Raw genomic sequence first — 13,202 nt, forward strand, 5'->3', positions numbered from 1 at the left:
CTAAATGGGTAAGGGGCGTTAAGGAATCTACTCCTGAAATCATTGTTGCACTATATGCTAACTAACGTGGGTGTAAATTAAAAAAAAATAATAAAATAAATAAATTAAAATAAATAAACATAAAATAATCTTAATAATAAATTTTTTAAATAAATAAAAAATAAAAGATAATCTACAAATGTTTTAAAAGTTGAGTAATTTTACTTTTGCATTATTAATTAGATCTTTTTCCAAACCAGGAATTTGAAGAATTCTAAGATTTTTTTTTTCTCCCTCTACCTACCATCTAGGTCCTGTTTCCTAGGACCTAGATATTTTCACTGGGTCTGCAACAAGCAGAATGTGTTCTCATCATTAGTCCTTAATCAATATGCATTCATAATGATTAAATTCCTTGCATTGCTTTACTTAAAGTATATCTTTCAGTGAAGCTTGTTATGTTTAGAGATTACGTATTTGTTCCTATAGTTTGTATGTTGAACTTAATAACAATGGCATATCTGTTATTTCCAGTAATAAGTTTAAATCAGAAATGCAGTTTTATTCTTTCTTTTTACATGACAAGTATCACACAAAATAGACATATTTGAATGATTCAAAGTATATGGTACAAATTCACTAAACTTAACTGGAAAATATTTTACAATTATTCTTAAAAATTTCCAGGTACTTTTTTGTTTTAAAAATAATTCTTAAATATTCTTACTCAGCTATATTTACCTGAAAAGAGATCCCATAGGGAAGATGGGGCTCTAATAAAAGGGAGGACAGTAGTGGATTATTTCCTTCAGAGCTTTTTTTGACAATTTTAATTATTTCCTAGAAGATGTTCTAAGACTATGAAAAAAAAAAAAGTTAATATGTTTTCAAACAAACATTCTTTTTAAAAAAAACTTTATTTATTTTGAGACAGACAGAAGCACTAGAAGCAGGGAATGGACAGAGAGAGGGAGAGAGAGAGAGAATCCCAAGCAGGCTCTCTCACTGTCAGAGCATAACCCACTGTGGGGCTTGAACTCAGGAACCATGAGATCATGACCTCAGCTGAAGTCAGATGCTTAACTGACTGAGCCACCCAGGTGCCCCTAAAGACATTTTTGCTAGGTATTTAGGTAATTCCTATCAAGTATGTGCCTTTTCATGTGTTAGATGCCAAGGTTCCTGATCATAAGCCCCATGTTAGTTGCTTCCTTGCAGCAATAGTGTTTCTTGAGGTAGAACCATACTAGCCAGAGAAAGCAGGTGATTGGACACTGACATTCTTAGCCATTCCCTTAGGGAACTGCCAGCCAGGGTTTGGGTCTCACTTTTGCCAGTCACTAGTTCGTTGACATCTGTAAGTTTGCTGCACATCCAAGTCTTCGCTCTCTCATATGATGCTCTTGTGTGAATATCAGATTTGTTATGATGGTTGTATCTAGGAAGAGATAGATGAATACATCCTTTATTCAACCCTTCTTCCACAAAGTGCTTCCAGCACTGATGTTTAATCCTTAAAGTCTGTGTCTTTCTTTAATAAACATAATCATTCTAGCCTCCTTTAATATAAGTTAGAATTTCATTTATGCCCTACTTTAAAATAAGATGATACCTGCAATAGAAAACTTCTGTTTATTAGACTGTTCAAAGACTACACAGTTCAATAACACTTTGATGCTGTTACTTGATTTGTCCTTTATGTATTAGAGCTGCAGGGTTTAGTCTCCTTGATGACCTTTTCCCACTAAATTCTGATTAGATGAAGAAATCTCCACTTGTTCCTGGCTCAGAAAGGAGAGCAGATAAATAACAGCAAGAACAAATGAACAATACTAGTAACAATAATACCAAGTAATGATTTTTGAGCTGTTAGTGTCAGACACTGTGCCTAGTGCTTTATACACATTATTTCAATTGACTCCCATGACAGTTCTATAAAGTAAATATTATTCCTGTTTAACAGAAGAAAAAACCTAAAATCTAGAGAAGTTGAGTAAATTGCCTGAGGTCACAAATAAATGCTAAAGCTAGGATTCTCACCCTTTTCTGCTTTGAAAATGTACCCATGGCATCTTCCTTGTCATTAAAAAAAAACATAGAATGTTATTAGAATTTAGCTCTTAGAAATATTTAAAGCAGCAGACATGTTTTATAGATGAGGAAAGTTAATGCCAGTGTCTAGATAGATCTAAGAATCTCTTCCCCTGGCCTCCTGTTTAGAACTCTCTTCGCTAGAGTGCAGATTTTCACCTCTCAAGCTGTTTGGGCTGTGTAGAGTGCTGAGCGGCTGGAAGTGTCACAGAGAAACCCAGCAGGGTGAGGATTGTTAATAGATTTTATTAATTCACCAAACATTTGTTAAACAGTTACTACGTGCCAGGAACCATGATGATGTGGTATGGAAACAAAGACTGATGACAAAATTATAGCTATAGGGTGTAGCTGATATTGATGACATTAGTAATGTTATTATAAGTTGTATTCGTTGACTTGCATAAATTTATACATACATTCTATTTATCACAGTAAAATTATTTTTACTTCTGTTATTGTTTGCTTTGTGGAAATGTCCTTTAGTCTCTAAGCAATATAAGCAAAAAAACAATGTTGTATACTCGTTATTTAATGAAGTGTATTGCATCAATGGGTTTTAGAGATTTTTTGTATGTGTTAAAACCTTCTTGTTTATGCCCACATTTTCCATATAGAGGGTTACACTAGTAAAAGTTGATGGGTGATCTCTTTAAGGCACCATTGGTCCCTATCACTGATGCACATTCACTAGTATCTTTCTTAGAAGATACAAGTTGATGTGATTAGGTGAAACAAATTTTAGGGTAGGAGTAAAGTCCCTGGCAGGGTGTATTTGAGACTGTTGGAAGCCTGCCAGTAGTCTTATCTTGAATGTGAACATTTTGTTTGGCTCTTGGAGTTCAGGAGTTTTATCTTTAGAAAAAATATTCCTACCCATGTACTTTGAATGAGAAGGTTTACAGAATCTTCTCATATGATTGAAGAAACAGAACAGATGAACATAGAAGGGGCATAAAAAGGAGAGAGGCAAACCATAAAACATAGTTTTAACTAAAGAGAACAAACTGTGGGTTACTGGAGGGGTGGTGGGCCGGGGCATGGGGTTAAATTGGGTGATGGGTATAAGGAGGATACTTGTGATGAGCACTGGGTGTTGTATGTAAGTGATGAATTACTAAATCCTACTCCTGAAACTAATATTACACTGTATGTTAACTAACTGAAATTTAAATAAAAACTTGAAACTAAAACAAATGTTTTTAAAATAAATAACTATATACAAAAAAAAGAATCTTCTCATATGACTTGTACATATCATCTGGCCATGATCTCTCTTCTCAACATTGCTGGATTTGGAAGAGCAGGGCAAGTTGTTGCTTTAATGTGTTAGCCTTGTCCCTTCCCTCTTCCTCTCTCTATCTGCCCAATACAAGGGACAGCTGCTGTATTAGAAATTCTGTAAAATTAAGATGTGATTAAATACTTAAATCTATCTTATTTGCAGTTTCATGTCTGCAATTTAAAAGTTGTATGATATTGGGCAAGTAATTTAGCTATTCTGGGGCTTTGTTACCTCATCCATAAAATTAAGTGGTTAGACCTAAAGTAGCTTAGGCAAAAAGGGAATTTATGATAGTAATATAAATTTATTTCATAAAACCCAAGGACAGTTTTTTTTTCTTTTTATTGGGGGGCGGGCAGTAGAGCCTCAGGAAACATGGGAATCCTAAATATAAAGACTATCTGAATACTGTATCCATTCCTCATCTCTGTTTCTGAGAATTGGCTTCATTTTTTTTCTTCCAACACTTATGTCATCTGCTTCTCTTACCTACATAGTGGAAAATATGACTACCAACTACTCCTGTGCTGATAGCTCTCAATCGAGATACCCAAAATAAGAATGAATTTTTGTTTGTTTGTTTCCTTTTAATAATTAATTTCAGGGAAGGAGTCTGACTGACCCCTGGCCATGTTAACAGAGGCCAGATGACAGCAACTCCCAACATAATCATGGCAATGAATTATGAAGACAGGACTGGAGAAATTCTCAGAATTGGCATTCTGGACAGGCATAATGTGTATCTATTTGATCACCTTTAATAGTTTTTCATGAAAAAAAATAGTGTTCCTATCCCTTATTATCTGTGGAAACAGGTGACCCTGATATAAAGATATTGAAGGCAATACAATAATGCTAATGACAGCTATGTTTATTGGCATCATATTATATCTCAGATACTGTTCTAAATTCTTTACATAGACTTCTTTAGTTATCAAAAGTTTATGAACAAGGTACAATTATTATTTTTCACATAAGTGTTTATAACTATTAGATAATATTGGGTTTTTTTTAGAATATAAAATTATTTGCATTACTATAGGTGTAACATGTATGTGCCCATGGACATACATGTACATTCTACATTAATACATACAATGATACATTTTTATTATAATTATCTATTTGCTTATATGTGGAGAGAGAAAAGGGAAAAACTGGGATAAAAATAGCACAAAAATGTTAATAGTGGCTAATATTGTCTTTTTTCCATGTCTATTCTTTATTTGCCAATTCTGTGCAATGAATATGTATGCTTTTATTACTAGAAAACTAAAATCCTTTATATTTTCCATTGAGCAATGGCATCATTTAGTTTAGTGTCTTGGACTATCTTAGCTACTATCAAAACAGCAAGTTGACATAGTAAAAGATGGTAAAAATTCTTACACATAAACATATGGCTTCTGTGTTATGAAAGACTGGAAATAAGAGCCCTCTGTATGTTCCATTGAGCTAAGTGCCACCTCCTTATGCTATCATAACCCCCAAATACATATCTGTCTCACTACACTTATCACATCATGTTATAATCTCCTCTGCATTTTTTTCTTCCTTAGTAGGCCTTCTGAAGGGAAGAAACCATGCTTTGATTATCCCTGTATTCCCAGTATCTACTACAGTACCTGGAAAATAACCTGGTGCTCAATAATCATTTTCAATCCAGAAATGTTCAAGAAATACAGAGGGGGTCCGTCTTTCTCTTCTGAGGTCCCTAGTGGTGGAAACTCCTTGGAATTGATTCACTCTCAGAGCAGACTCTTTTTCTCAGCATTCATTCTATTCTTTTAACAATATGGCTTACATACTCCTGGAGATGGAAAACCACTACTCTGAGAGATAACTCATTCTACCATTGCTCACCTGGATTTATTAGAAAGGTTATATTTCTGGGTAATTGAAATATTTTCTGTTTCATAAGTGTTTTAACTCAATGGAACAAAACAGTGGGGAAAGTATTGGGTTTTGGAGGAGGGAGGGAGGCACATCTTCCTTTATGAAGAAAGGAATTTGCTGAAGAAATGGTGAAGACATGGTACTGTACTTAAAGGACATTAATAAAATAAATTTCCTGAGAAGAGGGAATTTCTGCTCTTACAGTTCCCAGTTTTATTTTTAATATACTTATATTACTTTATAGTTTTTCCTGTGAAGATAACCTACAACTGTCAAAAATAAATATGTAAAGAAGATGACCTAAGCCCAGCTGTCTATTTCCTCACTCTTCAGTCAGATGTCAGGCTCCCCATACTCTGCCAAACTGAAAGGGTCAGGGATGAACAGAAGGAGGTTGTGTATATGCCTAATTGTCATCTATTAGAAAGCTTTTATTCGTCACCCGTTTGTATTCAGTGATGAAAGACTGAGCGATATAAATATAGCCTCCATCTCTGTGATTTCACAAAACAAAGACAACACATGTAGGAATACTTAAGCTAATAATATGTAATCTTTCCTTAATGTAACACTCTGAACTAGAGTAATTTCAAATATATTATTTGGTAATTTTTAAACTATGAAAATTTGAAAAAGAAAACATAAACAAGATATAGTTTCTACCCAAAATTGAGTTTGGGTGTCAAGACTGATGATGTCAAATATGCCTGCCATAAGAGAGATGTGCATTAAAGAAAATAAAACAGATAGTGAAAGTAGGTATTGGGTGGGGAAAGATACAGATGAGGATAAAGGAAGATAAATATTTTTTTCTGTATCCACTGTATATCCTTTCCTGTGCCTTATCATCTACTGACCTATAGTTTTGTAAATTGGAACTATGAGATTCAGGCTGTAAATAAATTACCTAAGTCATATAATTTGTAGATGGGGAAGTAGTAGTCACTCTTAACACTTTATGATCTCAGATATCATGCTCTTTCTACCATCTTTCCTTCCAATTAGGGATGACAGTTAAAAAAAAAAAAGTTTGTAACATGGGAAGCATAGGCATTTTTGTATATATTTCAAAACCGAATGTGACTTTTTCCCACTATTTACTATTTATTATTCCACTCTTTAACATTTCAGTGAGTGCCTATTTTCTCATCTAACACATTTGTGAATTAAGTTAAATTTATTATCTCTATTTTTCAGATGTGGAGCTTTTATCACATTCATACATATTATATAAGTGGCAGAGCCAATATTCAAACCTAGGTCTATCTAATTTCAAAAATCACTGTGATTTTCACTAATATCTTCTAATTTGGATTTTTTTTTTTTTACCCATGGGTAATCAAGACTTGGTTCTTAAGTCGTTAAGAAATAGTTCTACAATAAAAGTATGAGTCAAAATTGTTAACAATACTTAGGCAATAATGTTTTCTCTGAATCATAGTTTTCTTTATCTGAGAATTAGAGTAGGAGGGAAACTGTTCTTATCCCATGAAAAGAATTCCTCTCCTCTTGTAGATTTTCAGCCTAAAACTAGGTGTTGCCCATGTAACACCACTCATGGCTGTCAAATGGACTCAATGGGTTAGCTCATTTAATTGACTCTCATAAGTGGATATCTTTATTGCCTTTATCATTTTTGTTTCAGTGCTCTGAATTCCCTCTAATTTGTTGAGTTATCCAATAGAAGGGGATAAAGTGGAGTAAAGTAATAATCTTCTCATGGAAGTCATTTGTCTTCCTATTTATCTTTCCTTATATGTGTGTACAATCGACTCTCAATTATTTGCACACATAAAGAGGGAGCACTGTGCCATTGATAATCCAAAAGTCATTTACAAAAGGTTTACCTTCGTGATTATCTTTTGTGTAGGTGATATTCCCTACATACATTTCACCTGCACTCATGAGGGAAGAGAAGACCTGTAAGTGTGCTCAGTGTCAAAGAATAGTCAAATTATAGTGCCTTTTTTTTCTGCAGATAATCTATATGAAGAAAAATAGAGAATGGAATATGTAAAGTCACTCTTTAAGGATATATATTATCCTATTTGGAGTACCATATCGAACATCAGAATTTGAGTTAAACTATAATCCAAGACTCCTTTCCATTTATAAATCTGTCAAAATTGAGACATGCATCAGAATCTGTGCATACTTATTTAAAGGAGTTTCCATAATGCATTACTTACGGGATTGTGCTCACTTACTTTGTTAACCTGTTTTGCCAGATTTGTCTGGCTTTGTTTGCTTATAATAAATCCAAACTCTCTTTTAACATACACTTGCCTTTTTAGCATGGGCAGTCTTTTGTATAGTCCCTTTTTATGTTCCCACTTGCACCTTCTTGACTATTTTACTGTTCCTATGTTTATGGTGCCTTCCAATTTACTGTTGTTTTCAAATTTCATTTGTGTGTTGTTTATTCCATATTGCATGTTAGTAATGAAGATACTGAAACCTAAGACCTAAATCAACCTTAGTGACAGTTCACTCCTCCTCTCAGCTCTGTCTTTTGCCATTTATCATTACCCCTTGTTTACAGCTCTTTAAATGGTTTTCAAACCATCTGAGAATAATCATCTCCAGGCCAATTTGAATTAATTTTGTAAGTCAGAGCTTATGAAACATTGAATTAAATACTCTGTGAAAACCCAAATATATTACTTGTACTGCACTCCCTTTATTCATTAATTTTGTACTTCTTTCAGAAAAAGCAATCAGGTTTGTCTGTCATGATTTGTTCTTTATATAACCATACTGCTCATTTATTACTCATGGGCCTTCCCTTATCTTTTTCCTTGTACAGATGCTTTATCTTAATGGCTTCTATTAGTAAAAACAAATGATACTAGGTTACTTCTTGTATGATCAATCATAGAGGTGTTTGACTCATTCATTTTTTTCATTAGTAGATGTTGAGGACCTACTGGATGAATTTCTAATGCAAATTTTCATAGGACAAATGAGCATGCTTCAAGTAACACATATTTGGTTGGTCAAGATCAGAGAAGGGATTTCCGACATGTGGTTTCCTTTTTTTTAGTGTATGATACTAATTCCAACATATATTTATAACTGCATGTACATGTATATTAAGTATATATTTTTCACTTTTTTGCTATGTTACTACTTTTTCCTGAGACATTGCTTCACATATATTTCTCTAACACTTTAAGGACACCATTAATTTTTCATAATCTTCCTAAATCACTGTCAAGAAAATGTCCCTTTCAGGTTTTTAAGACTAAATGTTATTTGAATCTACTTTATGAAAATGGCTATTCTTATAGAAAGTCAGAAATATTTTGAAAAACTGCAACTGTTTTCTTTTATAATGATAGTCTTTAATTAAAAAAAGGAAAGAAACCTCTATACTAATACTCACATATGCCATTTTACTATGCCAACATATGCAAATGCTCTCATAAAATATTATTTTATAGTCATCTTTATTTCTCAATTTCTTTGCTCAGAATCTGCATTTATTACTTTAATTTTAACATAATTCGAACAATACTGCCACATTTAACAAGCAAATAAAAATCTCCTTGAATTTTCTCCTTGTTTTTTAAAAATTAAAATATGCAAGATATTTTAAGAGAAATATTTTATATGAATATAAATATTTAATAGTTTATAATTAATTGAATTAATTGCTACATATATAGTTTAAGTCTATCACCAAAAGTTGTAAACATCTGCATTTCTACATAAATGTGAATGTGTTCTCCTTACATGATTAAATTCTTCCTTTCAAGAGATCATTGGACTTACAGTAGCTCATCCAGTAGAATGTCACTTATAACATTTTTTTCATAAATATGAAAAATTACATTGTTTTATTTTCTAGTTAGTCTTTCTTTAATATAATTGTTCATTGGAACCTTTATAAGGCAGTTATATAGCCAATTTTTGACCATAGTTTAACTCTCAAAAGTAAAAAACAAAATATCTCAAGTGTAATGAAGGCTGAAATTTGCCAAGTGGACTGCTTTATGATTATCTCATGATTGCTGCCTGTAAGAATTAATGTCACATATGGAAAACTCAGAACTGACATCCCCTTAAATACATACACATATTCTTAATTTTTTCACTGGAAATGCAATATTTTATTCAGTTTTAAGCATACAAGTCATGCAAATGTTTATAGATTCAGCTTCAATCAATGACCATTTGAAAAGAATTACCCAAAATGGTACATCCTGTTGGGTTAGGATGTTAGAAGCAGGGAAATGAGGATATATGTGTAGCTTTTGGATGAGCCTCTCCATAAAGACTTGCATCATTTTAATCAATGAATTTGTTGAAGCTCAAGCAGAGAAGGAGCTCTCATTGACATGTTTAACATTAACACCAGTCAGATGGCAAAAGAAGCATTATGATTTTGATTGATGCCATATGATTTGTACCTTTGATATTGAGTGATGTCTTTGCATGATTATTCCTGTACTGTCCTAAAGAAAAAAGTGTTTTTTAAATAAAAAATATTGTTTTCTCTTTCTTGTTTGTTTCTCAATGCCCCAATGGAAAAACTCTTTCTCATTTTTGTATGACATGCAAATATTGGAGGAGATTCTAGAACATCTAGAAAAGCATTACATCCCAAGATGTTCAATTGCATTTTATCCCCATAACCTGCATGTTGAGTGCAGGAGGCAAAAAACTCCTGCCTTCTTCACCACCTCCCTTTTTGTTTGCTTCAGCAATCTGTTGTAGGAGATGTCTCTTCTTAACATAACCTTCTGCAATTCTTTGAAACCCTTGTTGTATGAGTTATGAATGTCACAAACATAACTTTGTATGAGGAGATCTGTCTTATTGACAGAAAAAAATGAAAAGTTATAGTAGACATACAATGTCCAATACTAACATTAGACTACCAGTTGATACATTTGTTCTAAACTGGGAAAGACAGACTGTAAAGAATGTTTCAAAGAGTATTTTTAGAAACACCTTTAAATGACCTATTAAATGATGATGAAACATCTAGAAATAATATTCAGTTTAAGAAGGTGCTTCAAAGCATCTTGGAGATCTTTTCCACATAGTATATTTCACCGTTTTGTCATTTCAGAGGTGACATAGAAAGGGAGCCAGTGCAAAGGGTATGAATAGTTTAAACAATTAAGAAGAAACGTTCAAAAGCAATTCCTAAAAACTTACCATGTAAACCCTTAGAAAACTTTTGAATGTAAGGAATTACTTTTTACTATTTACCATATATCATAAAATGAGATAAACCCTACTGAGGACTCATTTGCTAAATTTTGACCCATGGAGTGTTTCTAGCATATTTTCAGTTGAACTGAATTGGTGAACTCTGAGGCTGTAGGTGCTTTTAAAAAGGAAAACATGCAAATTTACATTTAAAAATATAGTCTTCAAAAGAAATACATTCATAATGCATGGCAAACTTAAGACTGAGTAACCATTACTTGAAAAACAATTTTATTATAGAACTTAAGCTTAAAAGATTTATTAAGCCACCCCCTCAAATGTATTATCTTTTCTTGCCTATTTTCTTTAAATTAAAGGATGCCAGATCTGTGTAAAATTCCCATTATGTAAGGAGTTGGTACTCTTTATGATTGATGAGCTGAATAGAAAGTGATTATTGTTTTACAAGTCTACAGGATTTAGAACAATAATCAATGAAAAATCTGTATAATCCTCAGATACTTAGTTATTGGGCTGGAACTATATATATATATATAGTTCCATATATATATATACATACATATATATGTATGTATATATATATATGGAACAAGACTCAGGAAATCTGAACCCAGTTGTGAAAGGGTAGCAAAAATGTTCTCTGCATGTGTATATGTTTTTTTCCTCTGATTTATATACTTTGTAAAAATGCACTTAGCAAGTACAAAGATGCATTACCTAACCTGAAATTTCCATGATGATGTGTATTTGTTTTATGATTTATAATAGTGCTGTATAAGTTTCTTCATAATATCCTTACAATTAACTTTCTGTAATGAAGGTTATCAGAAGACTATGGGAGTTGTTACACAGAGAAATAAAGTATAGTCAATATTTTTACAGCACAAAACTTAATTATTAAGGGCATGAACACCTCAAGTTGCTTTCTTAGCAACACAACTGACAGTTTTGGTAGGATTCATCTTTGCTCTTATGTCTCAGCTAGTTTATTTCTCTAGATTTGTTAATTGTATTAGTGAGGCCATAGGCTTTTAGAAATATATAGAGAGAGCTATTAAGAATACAGATAATAGTGGCTATTGCTGGCAAGCATAAAGGGAATAAAAATAGATATAATATTGGGGGCTAGAATTTGGCAATATCTCTTAGTAATGAGATCTTTAAATTATTTTTTAAAGTTTATTATTTATTTTTGAGAGAGAGAGAGAGAGAGAGAGAGCATGCACAAGCAGAGAGGGGCAGAGAGAAGGAGAGACAGAATCCAAAGTAGCCTCCACACCATCAGTGCAGAGCCCAATATGGGGTTCAAACCCATGAACTGTGAGATCATCACCTAAGCTGAGATCAAGAGTAGGACGCTTAACCCACTGTAGCACCCAGGATCCAGGTCCTAAATTCTTTAAATTCTTGACCTAATGTTTCAACTTGCCCTTCACCACCCCCAAACACACACACACACACACACACACACACACACACCCCACACATGTTTATTATAGCATTATATTTAATAGTAAAAAAGGAAAGAGCACAATGGTTGATCAATAAAAGATGGTCAAATAAGTTGTGCTCTGCATACATAGGGAGAAAAATGAAATAGTAAAAAAGAATGGAGTGATCTATAAATATCTACACAGAAAGATGACCGTGTATTAAGTGAAAAAATAAATTATAGAGCAATATGTATATTGCTCTATTTGTAAAAAATTAATAGTAATAATGCTAGTAGTTTAAAATATATTGGTTTTAGTATATTCCTATTTGTACATCTACAATTGTTTATAAACAAATCAAAAATACAGTTGTAGTAATGTGCACCTAATGTAAATGGTAGTTGTCTGTAGAGACTGAGCTCTTAGTGAACTTTTATGTTTCATGTTCTGCATTTCAATGTAATTGAAAGGGGTACAATGAACTCATATTATCACTTTAAAAAAAATAACATTTATTTATTTTCAAGAGACAGAGAGAGATAAAGTGCGAGAGGGGAGGTGCAGAGAGAGAGGGAGACACAGAATCTGAAGCAGGCTCCAGGCTCTGAGCTGTCAGCACAGGGCCCGATGTGGGGCTTGAACCCACCAACAGTGAGATCATGCATGACCTGGGCTGAAGCCAGACGCTCAACTGACTGAGCCACAAAGTCATCCCTAGTCATTCTAAGCAAAAAAAAAAAAAAAAGAGAGACCACCAAATAAATTGTATATATGCATATGTATGTTTTAACATGCTTTCTGATCTTTCTTCTTCCCAAAGATTTTTTAGTTGAGTAATTTTTTTCTTGTATTATTACTTTCATGATTAATCTGTGTAAATATTCATTTAAGCTTTTTTTGTTCAATAATAGAGAATGATCTGCACTGTTTCATTTAAGATACTCATAGCTGTCTCCGTTTTGAAAGATAGCATACAACACACTCACATACACAGAATCACACACGCACACACGCACACACACACACACACACACACACACACACACACACACACCTGGTCAGGACTGGATATAGTTTATGCCAGTAGAACCAAGGCCAATGGAGGAAAATACTTTTATGCTATTAGAGAATTATAGATTTAATCTTATTTTTTGGTAATATAAAATTATAACCTCAGTCAGCTATAATGCATTGAGGTTTATTTTATTTATTTTACCTTATTTTATTTTATTTTAATTTATTTATTTATTTTAGTTGTGAAGTTTTGCTGCCAGTTTGTTACAGCAGATGCAAACTCTGGTATCTAATTTTTGTTAGAGGATTTATTTCCTCCTTAT

The 13,202-nt window shown here is 32.9% G+C and overlaps 1 protein-coding gene across 4 annotated transcripts in view; it reads left to right on the top strand.

The window, feature by feature from the left end:
• ERBB4 (erb-b2 receptor tyrosine kinase 4) overlaps window positions 1-13,202 on the top strand; it is a 1,144,263-nt gene that overhangs the window by 460,447 nt on the left and 670,614 nt on the right. The gene's annotated exons all lie outside the window — the stretch shown is intronic.

This window comes from Panthera onca, chromosome C1, assembly GCF_046562875.1.
Source record: "Panthera onca isolate mPanOnc1 chromosome C1, mPanOnc1 haplotype 2, whole genome shotgun sequence".
Lineage (NCBI taxonomy): Eukaryota > Metazoa > Chordata > Mammalia > Carnivora > Felidae > Panthera > Panthera onca.